The sequence below is a fragment of the Nanorana parkeri genome, unplaced genomic scaffold (genome assembly GCF_000935625.1).
Source record: "Nanorana parkeri isolate BGI_ZX_2015 unplaced genomic scaffold, ASM93562v1 scaffold1239, whole genome shotgun sequence".
In the NCBI taxonomy this organism is placed as follows: domain Eukaryota; kingdom Metazoa; phylum Chordata; class Amphibia; order Anura; family Dicroglossidae; genus Nanorana; species Nanorana parkeri.
The window spans coordinates 398230-413258 of NW_017307507.1; positions in this window are offsets into that span (position 1 = coordinate 398230).

The following is a 15029-nucleotide window of genomic DNA, read 5'->3' on the forward strand; positions in this document are numbered from 1 at the left end:
AGCGGGGGGGGGGGGGGGTTGAAATGATCCCTTCGCTAACTTGAACTTGTCCCATAGCCCCTGGATCCCCCTCCTCCTCCACCATAAGTGGATTATGAATGGGGCAGCCGGATCTCTAGTTTATTGGTTCATCGATTGTTGCCATTTACCAGCTGAACTCCGGCATGGAGAAAAAGTTATCCTTGCAGCCCTCCACACGGCAAGGGTTAAATGTTCATTTTTGTCTAGGGCAGTTGTTCCCAACCTTTTTTTTTTTTTAATTCTTTATTTTCAGTTTTCCATTTGTATAAACAGTAGATAAGTGAAGAGAAAGGAGTTGTTGTGCAGTACCATAAAATACAGTGGTTACAGTATGAACACGCAAAGTGCATATAAGATTTGACAATTCCACTGGTTTTGTAGCCCAAACGATGGTAGGGTATACAGATATTACAGTTCGTATTCAAGCGCCACCACCCCTGGGTGAGGCGCAACCACTATGCTGTGGAATGCGTCATGCTTTCCATGTCTCACGCAGGAAGGCAGTGTAACTACATACATGCTATGCTGAGGTCGTAGCATGGTCGGCACAAAGAGAAGGGGGGGTAAGGAGAAGACAGAGAAAGGCTTGGGACTGAGGCAGGGAAAGGTTAGGAAGGAGTGGAGTCAGGGTGAGGGTTGGCATAGGAGCAAGTTGGGTAAGCATTCAACCGGGACACGGCAGGCGATAGGGGAGCGCGGTATTGGCCCTCTGGAGCAAGAGTGTCAGGCTATGTCTGAGGTCTCTTGGTTTCGTATCTCCGCAGGTACGGTATTATTTCTCATTCTACCATAAGTGCACCATACTCCGGGGAGTAGAGGTATTCCAGCCAATAGAACCACGTTTTCCGGAATGTGCCATCAGTATGGCGTAGAGTCGCAGTGATCTCCTCCATTACCCGTGGTTCATCCACCTTACGGATCCACTTTTCCAGCCGCAGCGGTATACAGGCCCTGGCCGCGTTTACCAGGTGGATGAGCAGAGAAGCGTGGTATTTGGTGCGAGACAGAGTGGACTTGTGGAGCAACAGGGCGGCTGGATCCCCAGCCAGAGACATTCCCGTCAGGTGTTTTATGATCCGTATGACTGCATCCCAGTAGTCCCTGAGGCTAGGGCAGGACCAGAAGATGTGTAGAATGGTTCCCTCTGCCTGTCCACATCTCCAGCATGTTGGTGGAGTTTGTGGGAACATTTTGTGCAGCCTAGTGGGTACGAAATACCATCTGGTAAGTATCTTGTATCCAGTTTCCTGGGTAGCAGAAGCAGTAGAGGCTTTATGGGCAAAATGGAGTATGTAGTCTTTTTGGTCCTGTGAGAAGGTGGTGGACAGGTCTCTCTCCCATTTTGTCAGGAAACCGGGATTGGGTATATCGGGTGTCAATGTCAAGAGGGCATGGGCTTTGGACAAACCATGGTCAACGTATCCGCCCACCAAACATATGTCCTCAAACGGAGTGAGGTCCATGCGCAGGGGTGGGGAGTTGTTTAGTTTAGTGAGGTAGCTACGAAGTTGAAGGGCCTGCCAGCGCAGAAGAGGAGGTGCAACCAGGTGGCTAGTGCCTCTAGGTTTACTAAGTCCCGCCGAGGTAGGAAATGCCCGTCTAAACTTGTTTGCTGTCACGAGACGTAGGAAGGAGCTGTCTTCTATGCCGGCCGTAAAGTTGGGGTCTCCCACCACTGGGGTCAGTAACCATGGGAACGCGTTATCTGGGAGTACCGCGGGCGACAAGTATTCGGATTGTGGTTCCCGTGAGAGGGTGGTGAAGGATTTCTCTAGGCAAGGATTGTGTCATCCACAGTAGGCCCGCCAGTGGCAGTGAGGAACCAGCCTGTCACAATATCCGGAAATCCGTGCCGGATTTTCGATATGCTCCCTGTTTCTGGGCTGTCAGCCTATGGTGTCTCACAAGGCTGCAGCCAATCTGCTCTCCTTCTCCCCTATTTAGGAGTTCCTCACTTGTTGCTCTTGGTGCGAGCAACAAGTCTTATGCCTTGTTCCGTACCCCTTCTGTCTCTGACTAACCCTGGGATCTTATTCCCTGCGATTGCTATTGCGCTTGCTTTTGGATCCCTGCGCCTTTGGCTTCCCTGTACCAGCTAGTATCCCTTTTTGGCGTTATCCCCTGCTTTTGCTCCTTAATTGCCTTCACCTGTGCGCCTCTCCATACTGCCTTCTTTGCCTTACTTCTACTGTGTTTTCCCTCTACAGTCTTTGTCTGTTTGCTGCCTCCTATTTACTGCTTGTTGTACTTCTACTCCGTCACTTACATTCCAGTGTATCTTCCTTTGCTTTGCTGTCACCCCTTTATTTCTGTGCTCCTCTCTAACCTGGTGGCTGTGTTGGATTCATCCTTGTCTGCACACCCCCTGTGTGCATACATCCCTTTTGTGCTTCTTTGTGTACTTTTCTCTCTGTTATCCTGCTTCTTTGTATGCATGTGCAACGCACATCTCGTTTACTTTTGTACGTTGCACCTTCCTGCTCCTAGGTGTGCCTCTAAGCCGCTTACCCTTCCCTAGTGTCCTTGCTTATCTATTCTCTTCAGTATACTCTGCTGTTCTGCTGTGCGTTTGCACTTTTGCTTGAGACTTTCTCTCTCTCTCCCTCTTCCTGTCTTCCTCCTCTTGGTTACAAGTTTCTTCCCTACCTGTTTGTATCCAGTTCCCCGCTGCATGAACTAGTCCCTTGCGTCTGTGTGGGTGCGCTAGAGGGCCGCAACCTGGAAGGTGTCCAGCAGCCAATCATCCTCACCACTAGAGGCTCTGTCGAATACCTGGCCCTTCTTAGATTCTGCGCCTCTAGTGCGTCCTCAGAACGCACAGATCATTCGTTCCTCTCTCCCTGTGACCTACATCCCCGATATCCCGCCTCTTTGTGACTCCTACCAACTCCGCAAACACAGGAGCTCATGTGCCCTGGTCCCTAGACCGTGACAGTTTGCTCGCACCCGAAAAAACAAAACATGCATCTCCGTTGTGTGAGACATGCTTCCTATAGTTCTACAGGCCCTGCAAGGGTATCACCCATCATGTCTCAATCTCCTGTGTTTACTTCCCCTGTATGTACTGCTAGTGTTTTATCTGCTGGTACTTGTAGTCCTTCTGATAATTCTAAAAATGTTGTTCCTGGGGAAACCTCCCCTAAGCCACACATCTTTGTTCCCCCACCTAGATTTGAAGATTTAAATCCCCAGAACATCTCTTCATTTCTGCAAGCGGTTTTTAAGCTGTTGCATGAACCATTCATCCTGCAGTCGCCCTTGGCAACCTGGTCACGTCAGGTTGTATATTACCTGTTGGAAGGGGATCTGTATGAGTCAATGAATGAAATGCTAGATTACAACCGCTCTATGTGTGAGAAACCTGCAAAACTTATTGAGTTCCTAGCCAGTGTTATGGGCCACTTGCTAATTCCCCCTCATTTCCTTTCTGATCTCTCAAACACTTTTCTAGCTATGAAGCAGGGCGCTCCCTATTCAAAGACCTTATACCAGACCATTAAGCAGGTTACAAAGAATAAAATCCAGCTACAGTTTCCCACTGCAACAGCTCCTGTCTGCAATTTGTCTACACCTGTTCTCAATGCAGTCCAGCAAAGATCTTTGTTTCCCTTACCTAAATATCAGTCAGAAGCAAAGGATCTTGATGAATGGACTGATTGTTCAGACGATGAAACAAATGAAGAAATGGAGACTGAAGATTGGACCGACTGCTCCGAGGATGAGGATGAAGATGACCATCTCAATTTCTCCAGTGCCTGGTATCCAAGGCCCAGGAAATGTTCCTCGCCTAAAACTTCCAGTCCTAAAACCCTAAAGTCTGTTTCTGGTAACTCAGTTCAAGTTGCTTCTGCCATAAACTTGTTTTCTGAGATTCTGCACCCTAAAGCTTTTCCTAAAGCTCAGCACCCCAAGTTTGCTTCTGCAGCTCAGTACTCCGAGCCTGCCTCTGAGGCTCAGTCCCTCAACTCTGCCTCTGCAGCTCAGTACTCCGAGCCTGCCTCTGAGGTCCAGTCCCTCAACTCTGCCTCTGCAGCTCAGTACTCCGAGCCTGCCTCTGAGGCTCAGTCCCTCAACTCTGCCTCTGCAGCTCAGTACTCCGAGCCTGCCTCTGAGGCTCAGTCCCTCAACTCTGCCTCTGCAGCTCAGTACTCCGAGCCTGCCTCTGAGGCTCAGTCCCTCAACTCTGCCTCTGCAGCTCAGTACTCCGAGCCTGCCTCTGAGGCTCAGTCCCTCAACTCTGCCTCTGCAGCTCAGTACTCCGAGCCTGCCTCCGAGGCTCAGTCCCTCAACTCTGCCTCTGCAGCTCAGTACTCCGAGCCTGCCTCTGAGGCTCAGTCCCTCAACTCTGCCTCTGCAGCTCAGTACTCCAAGCCTGCCTCTGAGGCTCAGTCGCTCAAGTCTCCCTCTGTAGCTCAGTACCCCAAGTCTGACTCATCTAAAGTTAACTATATGACAGCCACTTCGGTACCTGACTCAGTCGCCTCTGTGTCGGAGACGCACTCAGTTCAATGCGTTTCCAAGTCTTCACTATTCAAGCCAGAGAGTTTGCCTGCGTTATGTTCCCCAGTGACTACACCAACGCAATCCTCATCAATACAATCTTCAGTGCCATGCTCTCCTGTGACCTTGCCAGCACCCTCTACTGAGCTTATGCAGTCCTCTCTGGAGACTTTGCCTATGTTGCTGCCCCTGGAGAAGATCACTGTGTCAGTTTCCCCTGAGACCTTACTCGTGTCTGGTCCTCCAGACACTCCAGCTGTGGATGACATTCAAGAAGAAGTCAAGCAGAACTGCTCTCAAGATCAGAATTGGTCACACTGGGCAGCTGCTAGGCACAAGAAACCTGCTGACCAACCTTCTGAAATAGTCCTAAGTTCTCTGTTCAGAAACAAGAACCAGTGGGTCCCTAAGAATGCTCAGCTCAAAACTCCATGCTATGTTGGTCCTCCTGCATGCCCAGTTTCTGGCACACAAATTTCTCCTTTTGGAAGAAGACACCTTCCTTACTCTCTGGGGGAGCCCGGACCCCCGTGGCCCGGAGGGCCCCATAAGAGGGGGGGTACTGTCACAATATCCGGAAATCCGTGCCGGATTTTCGATATGCTCCCTGTTTCTGGGCTGTCAGCCTATGGTGTCTCACAAGGCTGCAGCCAATCTGCTCTCCTTCTCCCCTATTTAGGAGTTCCTCACTTGTTGCTCTTGGTGCGAGCAACAAGTCTTATGCCTTGTTCCGTACCCCTTCTGTCTCTGACTAACCCTGGGATCTTATTCCCTGCGCTTGCTATTGCGCTTGCTATTGGATCCCTGCGCCTTTGGCTTCCCTGTACCAGCTAGTATCCCTTTTTGGCGTTATCCCCTGCTTTTGCTCCTTAATTGCCTTCACCTGTGCGCCTCTCCATACTGCCTTCTTTGCCTTACTTCTACTGTGTTTTCCCTCTACAGTCTTTGTCTGTTTGCTGCCTCCTATTTACTGCTTGTTGTACTTCTACTCCGTCACTTACCTTCCAGTGTATCTTCCTTTGCTTTGCTGTCACCCCTTTATTTCTGTGCTCCTCTCTAACCTGGTGGCTGTGTTGGATTCATCCTTGTCTGCACACCCCCTGTGTGCATACATCCCTTTTGTGCTTCTTTGTGTACTTTTCTCTCTGTTATCCTGCTTCTTTGTATGCATGTGCAACGCACATCTCGTTTACTTTTGTACGTTGCACCTTCCTGCTCCTAGGTGTGCCTCTAAGCCGCTTACCCTTCCCTAGTGTCCTTGCTTATCTATTCTCTTCAGTATACTCTGCTGTTCTGCTGTGCGTTTGCACTTTTGCTTGAGACTTTCTCTCTCTCTCCCTCTTCCTGTCTTCCTCCTCTTGGTTACAAGTTTCTTCCCTACCTGTTTGTATCCAGTTCCCCGCTGCATGAACTAGTCCCTTGCGTCTGTGTGGGTGCGCTAGAGGGCCGCAACCTGGAAGGTGTCCAGCAGCCAATCATCCTCACCACTAGAGGCTCTGTCGAATACCTGGCCCTTCTTAGATTCTGCGCCTCTAGTGCGTCCTCAGAACGCACAGATCATTCGTTCCTCTCTCCCTGTGACCTACATCCCCGATATCCCGCCTCTTTGTGACTCCTACCAACTCCGCAAACACAGGAGCTCATGTGCCCTGGTCCCTAGACCGTGACACAGCCTGTTCAAGCTGCAACCACCGCTTGTTAGATGAGACGTTGCACCATTCGAATGCCCTGGCCATGTGCACTGCCAAATGATATCGGATAGGATCAGGGAATCCGATCCCCCCCGCGGGCTTTGGGGAGCGCTAATAGGGATTTGCTCAGCCTGTGTGATCCATGCGCCCATAAAAAGGATGTAAACTCTCTCCTATTTTCTGGCCAATCAGATGTGTTTTTCGGTTTAAGCATCCGAATGGGTCTGAACACGAATTTTCGTTACGGCAACATGGGAGCCATATACAGTATATACATATAATACTAAAGCTGAGGCTACCTGACCCGAGTGGCATTCGGTATCCGAATTGCATTGGGGAGCTCCCGAAAGCCATTCGGGTCTGGGAGCCATATACATATATTACTAAAGCTGAGGCTCGCAGACCCGAATGCCACTCGGGAGCTCCCCAATGCAATTTGGAAATTTGGATCCCGAACGCCGTTCGGGTCCGGGAGCCTCAGCTTTAGTATTAATATCTGTAGATGGTTTTCTGTGGTAGTTGCAACGAATATTCGTAAACTCATCCGAAACTAGCAAAAATTTAATTTCAGATCCGAATGCCAAATTCCGAAATAACGAAATATCCGTACCAAATCATCTTGTTGGGTGCGGGAAGTGACGGGTAAGTGAGCTTTTTGTTCAGATTGATTGCGCTAGGAGATTATAAATATAAATAAATAAATCAATCAATAATTTAATCTCTCTTACCTTTTACTGCAGCCTGCTCCGATCCCCAGCACTGGGAGGTATAGGCGTGCCCGCATTCCACCTGCTGATTGATATGGCAGTTACACCTCCAGTTCTCACCCAGCCTGTCACTCAACCTTAATATTTAGCTGGCCTCAATAGATTACTTTCTAGCCCAGGGCTCCGGGCTGTGTTAGCGCCTGCGGTCATGCATTCCTGCATCCCCAGTTAGCAACTGTTGCTTGCATGTAACTGCTCTTTTTCGCTGCTGCCCTGACCTTTGGCCTGTCCCTGGTTCTGAATCTGCATGCCAACTACGTACCATGCTCTGCTTCTAAACCCTAGTCAGCTGCCATCTTCACAGGTGTGCCAGAGGGCCGCAGCCTGGTACACCCTCCAGTAAAGTCCATCACCCCTTGCAGCGCGCCTGGTGGTGTATCAGTAGAGTCTGCCCTCTCAGCCCTTTTAAGGGCTCTCATCCTCTCCGACCTGCATATTGCAAAGAGGGTCCAATACTATCCCTTATGGTCCGTGACAATTGATTTGCTACTTCTGCTTTCACTGTCCAATCACAGGCTGGGGGGGGGGGGAACTGCTGCAGAAAAAGATCAGGTCTCCTGCCCTGCCAGGCGAGGCTGTGCTGTGTGGCAGACCAGAGAAGTGGCTATAAGAGACTGGAGGAGATCAGCAGCACAGGGATGGGGGGAAAAGGCAATAACAGTATTTTATGGTTAAATTGTTTGACACGCCGTGTGCTTCAGCAAAGTAAATGTCATCTTGGACCCTGAGAACAGTCTTGGGGCTGGTCGGTCACATGTTTTGGTGGAAGGAGGTTTACATCTGTTTCATCATGCAGAGCGGCTTCTGAGGACATTGTACAAACAGTCAGCACCGTATGGGGCAGTAGGGAGTACGGGGAGCGGTATAGAAAGCCCACGCTTCTGAGATACGAGGCACTTGCGTATAGAATCGTATATACACTGAGTGGCCAGATTATTATGACCACCTGACGTTTGTAGGCAAATTAGCTATAATTTGGCGCTGAAGTTGCTAGAGGGCCAGACCATTATAAATAGGGAAGCAGGTTGGTTACCACGACTGTAGAAGTGATTTGTTTCTGAAGATACGGGGAAACAACGCGATGTAACAGCCTTTGAACGCGGGATGATTGTTGGCGCTCTGAGCCATGGAGCGAGTATCAGCAAAACAGCTGAATTCGTTAAATGTTCAAGAGCAGCTGTTGTTAAAGTGTTTAAAGACTGAACTGTCAGCTGAAAATCTGGGTCTGAACGTGCGAATTGTGGCCGTCAGCGACTAGTCAATGTTAGGGCAGAACGGGGGAGGGGCAAGACTGGTACAAGACAACAGAAGGGTAACAGTGCATCAAATGACTGCAGATCTTAATCCGGGATCCTCTCAAATGATCTCTGAACGCACTGTTCGCCGTACTCTGCATCGTATGGGATATGGAAGACGCAGGCCTGTTCCAACACCTTTGCTGTCTGCAGTTAACAAGATAAAACGTCTCCAATTCGCACAGGAACATAAGGATTGGACAGTCGAGCATTGGAAAAAAGTCATGTGGTCCGATGAATCACGTTTCCAGTTGCATCATGCAGATGGCAGAGTGAGAATTTGGCGGGAACAGCATGAAAGCATGCACCCCACATGCATGAGTACAACCCTTCAAGCTGGTGGGGGCAGTGTTATGGTTTGGGGCATGTTTTCCTGGCATGATTTGGGCCCTTTAATTCGTGTGGAACAACGTCTGAATAGCACAACATACCAAAGTATCGTTGGTGATCAAGTTCTTCCGATCATGTTGATGGCGTATCCCAATGGAGATGACTTCTTTCAACAAGACAATGCGCCATGCCACAGTGCTCATATTGTGCCGGAGTGGGTTCAAGAACATGAGGGAGACTTTACCTTGCTTAGGTGGTTCCACAACCATTAAATGTCACAGAACTGGACAGTGCTATTCATCAGGCGTGGTGTCAGATTCCTCGCATCACCTTTCATCATCTCGTGGAGTCAATGCCAAGAATCGCCACAGTATTGAAGGCAAAGGGCGGCCCAACGAAGTACTGATGGGGTGTTCATAATAATCTGGCCACTCAGTGTACATACATTGTATAATTCACTGTAATGTTATATAACATCTCTTTGTATGGTGTATGTACCTATGGAACACCCTCAGGTTGCTATAGCGCAAGGACCTGTGTAATCCGATATCCTGCTAGGGCAACAATGCAGGCTATCCACAACATAGTACTAAAACAAGCATAGTGTTTAGGCGTTTCTGTTGCCTTGCTCTGGCCTCCTGCTGTCAGCAAGGGGTTCATATGAAATATTCAAAGGCAATATTTCACACTTACTAAAATAAATGCTATTCTTGAAGATAATAAAGAAAATGCACGCAGTAGCACTACACATTCCCTTTTAAAGAAGAACTCCGGGCATATGTGCAGCGGGCATACCCCAGCGCTGCAAGGGTTAAGTGCTCCTTTTCATCTAGGGTCTAAAATGAAAAAAATATATATATATATATACAAGGAAGGACAGTGTCATCACATATAATATATTGTCTATAATAATAATAAACATATATACTTTTTTTTTATTTATTTAATATTATTATTTTTTTATTTTTCATACAATCAGGGCCGGATTTCCCACAAGGCCAACCAAGGGAGCAGAGGGGTGGGATTCCTATCGCCATGAAGTTCTGGACGATCGGCCGGGCAAGTAGTTGTTTTGTACATTTAGCCCTGCTTTGGGCAAGCAGAGCAAAATGTACAGTGCAGCCTGCTCGTCCATCCTCACCCAAACCTCCCCCTCCCCCCCTGCCCCGCGGGCTACCTCTCTCTGCGACGGCCTGAGGTCCCCTCTTCAGGATGCAGAGCGGGGAGCAGAGCGGAGAATGGACGATCCATGTCTACAGAGAGAGGGGAGAGCTGCACTCGCAGCCTTTCCCTCTTAACTGTCACTGGAGTTCCAGCACTGGGCTAGAACTCCAGTATTGGAGGTGATAGGTTCCATAAAGAGAACCTGCCACCTCCAAATGCTATCACACGGGGGCTTGTTAGCTCATGTGTCATAGCAATAAAGTTAAGTGACATTTTTTTTTATTAAAATAAAATTTGATTAAAAAAATTATAAATTAAATGAGAAATAAGAAAAAAATAAGTAATAAGAAAAAAAAAAAGGGGGGGTTGGCAGGTAGAGGGGCGCATTGAGGAACCTGGCCTTGGGTCAGCAGAGAGAGTAAATCCGGCCCTGAGTGCATATTAGCTGGTATTGCATTGCAGGTAAAGAAAAGATTGTGGTTGTGTTTATGGACTTGGACGCTCCTTGTTCTTCCGCTACCTGACAGCCCTTGTTATAGAAGAAGAGAAATGGCGGCTCAGTAAATCAAAGCCGGAGCCTTGGGGGGATGCCAAAGGCTTGAATTACAGGCACAGACAATAGCTTGGGCAGCCCTGGTCACATGACATGTTTTGTTGGCTTTGTACAGTGGGGCAAAAAAGTATTTAGTCAGCCACCAATTGTGCAAGTTCTCCCACTTAAAAAGATGAGAGAGGCCTGTAATTGGCATCATAGGTAGACCTCAACTATGAGAGACAAAATGAGAAAAAAAATCCAGACAAATCACATTGGCTGATTTGGAACCAATTTATTTGCAAATTATGGTGGAAAAATAAGTATTTGGTCAATATCAAAAGGTCATCTCAAAAATCAAGATAGATAAATTCAGCGCCGCCATAGACAGTAGCAGAGGAGGAAGAGGAGCAATTCATCCCACCTCAAGCACTTTTGTCTTGCAGCGGGTCCTCAAGGGCCCATTCAGACTCTGCAAAACCTTAAAGCAAAACGTCAGCCAAAGAACAAGATAAATAGCCCATTAAAAGCTAAAATGATAAAACATCTTTTTCTGTAATCATCACATTCAGTACAGATGTCCTCAGTCTGATGGCCATCATCACTCAACCCACTTCTTCTGAGCCCAGGTCATACTGTACATGGATGGTGGGAGCCCCTCACAATAGGCACAGCAGGGGTACAGGACTGGCAACTCAGCACAGGGATAGTGGAAGCCCCTCATAATGGGACAGCAGGGGTACAGGCCTGGCAGCTCAGCACAGGGATGGTGGGAACACCTAGAAATTGGCACAGCAAGTGTACAGACCTGAGAACTCAGCACAGGAATGGTGGGAGCTCCTCATAATGGGCACACCAGGTGTACAGACCCGGGAACTCAGCACAGGGATGGTGGGAGCCCCTCATAATGGGCACAGCGGGGATACAGACCCAGGAACTTAGCACAGGAATTGTGGGAGCCCCCCATAATGGGCACAGCAGGTGTACAGACCCGGGAACTCAGCACAGGGAAGGTGGGAACCCCTCATAATGGGCACAGCGGGTATACAGACCCAGGAACTTAGCACAGGAATTGTGGGAGCCCCCCATAATGGGCACAGCAGGTGTACAGACCCTGGAACTCAGCACATGGATGGTGGGAACCCCTCATAATGGGCACAGCGGGTATATAGACCCAGGAACTCAGCACAGGGATGGTGGGAGCCCCTCATAATGGGCACAGCAGGTGTACAGACCTGGGAACTCAGCACAGGGATGGTGGGAGCCCCTCATAATGGGCACAGCAGATGTACAGACCTGGGAACTCAGCACAGGGATGGTGGGAGCCCCTCATAATGGGCACAGCAGGTGCACAGACCCGGGAACTCAGCTCCAAGATCTCATCAATTAAGTCACTGAGAGATAGAAGAAAGTGAAGTTTTTTTTTTTTAGCTTTCCAGCAGCTACACACATCTGAAAGCTCCCTTTGGGGTGGACTGACCCTTGAAATATTGGTTCTAGAGGCGCCTTCACAGTGATGATCTGTCAGTGCAAACACTTGTCTCTGTTTCTGGATCACCATAAATGGCGTATCTTGTCTGGGGGAGGGGACAGTAAAGTGAGGCCTACACAAATAAAGGAGCCGAGGACAGCTGCGTGGATCGGGTGCAGCTGTATGCCCACAGTGGGGGCTTTGTCTCCTCCACCCTCCCCGTGTTCAGGGGCACAATGTTCAAAAACCGACAGATGCCAAAATTACAGCTTCGCCTTTGAACACTAAAGTCTTTCATTTCAGCATAATCGTCAGCGAGTGTAAAGGGGAGCAGTGTCACGAGCCGGACGAGCGCAAACAGCTGCCGTCTCCGCCATGACTTCTAAAATATTCTACGGCGGAAGTCAAAGGGCAACGTCAGAGGATATGAAATAGTGAAAATATTTGGGGCAACCAGATCATCCTAAGGGCCCATTTACTGCTTTGTGGCAATTTAACGTGCATTGCGTTACGGCAGCCCATTGACATAAATGGCTCACAGCCCTAAATGAGGCGCTAGATGGATGGTCTTTGGGATGGAGAGTAAAGGTGCCCATACACCTTACAGCCATCGCAAGACTTTTGTCTTGCGATGGTTGTAAGCTAATTAAAAGCTTGTACGATCTGCCCATCTTGGACAGGCAGATCGTACTTGCGATCATCGCAAGCCAGCCCCCGAGGGGCGGGCTTCCGATGACTGCAATGAGAGGCGCGCTTCCGATGACTGCAAACGGGCAGTGTGCGCGTGCGCACACCGGCCCGTTCGGCAGTTGTCGACATAATGGGCACAGCAGGTGTACAGACCTGGGAACTCAGCACAGGGATGGTGGGAGCCCCTCATAATGGGCACAGCAGATGTACAGACCTGGGAACTCAGCACAGGGATGGTGGGAGCCCCTCATAATGGGCACAGCAGGTGCACAGACCCGGGAACTCAGCTCCAAGATCTCATCAATTAAGTCACTGAGAGATAGAAGAAAGTGAAGTTTTTTTTTTTTAGCTTTCCAGCAGCTACACACATCTGAAAGCTCCCTTTGGGGTGGACTGACCCTTGAAATATTGGTTCTAGAGGCGCCTTCACAGTGATGATCTGTCAGTGCAAACACTTGTCTCTGTTTCTGGATCACCATAAATGGCGTATCTTGTCTGGGGGAGGGGACAGTAAAGTGAGGCCTACACAAATAAAGGAGCCGAGGACAGCTGCGTGGATCGGGTGCAGCTGTATGCCCACAGTGGGGGCTTTGTCTCCTCCACCCTCCCCGTGTTCAGGGGCACAATGTTCAAAAACCGACAGATGCCAAAATTACAGCTTCGCCTTTGAACACTAAAGTCTTTCATTTCAGCATAATCGTCAGCGAGTGTAAAGGGGAGCAGTGTCACGAGCCGGACGAGCGCAAACAGCTGCCGTCTCCGCCATGACTTCTAAAATATTCTACGGCGGAAGTCAAAGGGCAACGTCAGAGGATATGAAATAGTGAAAATATTTGGGGCAACCAGATCATCCTAAGGGCCCATTTACTGCTTTGTGGCAATTTAACGTGCATTGCGTTACGGCAGCCCATTGACATAAATGGCTCACAGCCCTAAATGAGGCGCTAGATGGATGGTCTTTGGGATGGAGAGTAAAGGTGCCCATACACCTTACAGCCATCGCAAGACTTTTGTCTTGCGATGGTTGTAAGCTAATTAAAAGCTTGTACGATCTGCCCATCTTGGACAGGCAGATCGTACTTGCGATCATCGCAAGCCAGCCCCCGAGGGGCGGGCTTCCGATGACTGCAATGAGAGGCGCGCTTCCGATGACTGCAAACGGGCAGTGTGCGCGTGCGCACACCGGCCCGTTCGGCAGTTGTCGAACAAGCAGGCCACTAACCTGCCGAGAATCGTACGGTGTTCAAGCCTGCTTGTTCGACGGAAGACGTGCGACCGTACAGTAGAAACGGTCGCACGCCTTCCATACACTTTACGATTATCGTACGATTGCGGACCGGGAAAATGTCTCAGTACCTGTGATTGGCGCTGCGGCGCTGTCAGCTTCCTGGTGGGCTCGGCACGTGGAGCTGCAAACACGCCCAAGCTCATCCTTAATGGAGAGTAGACTTGTTCTTTGACCAAACTGGAGTCATCCTTTAACCCAGGGGTGGCAAACTCAAATTCATCGGGGGCCGCATCAGCAGTATGGTTACCCTCAAAGGGCAGGTTGTATAGGACTATGCATCTACTCTTTATTATCATAAATAGTTGCCTCTGCATTCAGTTGCTACTGGTTTTAAAAACAATTTAAGTAATAACTAGCCTTGAAAACAACACTCCATGCCCCCCGCTCGTAGCGCCGCTCTCGGCGCTCAAAGAAAGCCAGCCCTGCTACCGTGCAAAAACCACTTGCCCGGCGCCCGGAACTACATGTCCCGGGCGTCGGGCAATACGAATTCCACACCGCGGGCCTTGTGTTTGCCACCCCTGCTTTAACCCCTTAAAGGAGAACTATGATGTGAGTGCTTTTCACTCACCTCATAGTTCTCCTTTAAGGGGTTAAAGAAATTTAGTACCCCAAAACACTATATAAAACCATTGTATGGGTAGAATGTAAAAGATGAGGTTACAACGAGTAAGTAGATACCCAACATGCCCAGGTTAAAAATTGTGTGCGTCCGTGAAACTGCAACAAAATTCAGTACTCCAAAAAGTCGAATAGACGACGCTATAAAAGACCCCACAGGTCATCAGTTTAGAAATACGCGTAAATATTGGCCCTAGAATTATTGTTCGCACTCCGGCGTGTGTAGCGCAATGGTAATTTTTGTACGTAGACGCACCCGACACGCGTTTACATGACGACGCGCATGCTCGCGGGGGCCGTGGACTTTAAAAAAAATGTAACATTATTTTTACATTTAATTTATTTAATATTATTTTTCAAACTGTTTTTTTTTTAAAAATTTAATTGCTTACAAGCCCCCCATGTGATAGCATATTGGCAGTGACAGGTACTCTTTAAGGTGATAATGGGGGTCCAAAAGACCCCCAGTGTCATCTTTACACTTGAAATAAATGAAGGAGTTAAAGGATCACAAACTGACCCTTGCTGTGGGGCTACCCCCTGGTACTGCAAGGGTTAAGTCCACCCCTTAGACCACCGGGGCCCAGGGGAGAAGAGGTTGTGGGGACCTGTCTAGCAGCCTGGAGGTGGGGGGGGGGGGGGGGGGAGGGGGGGGGAAG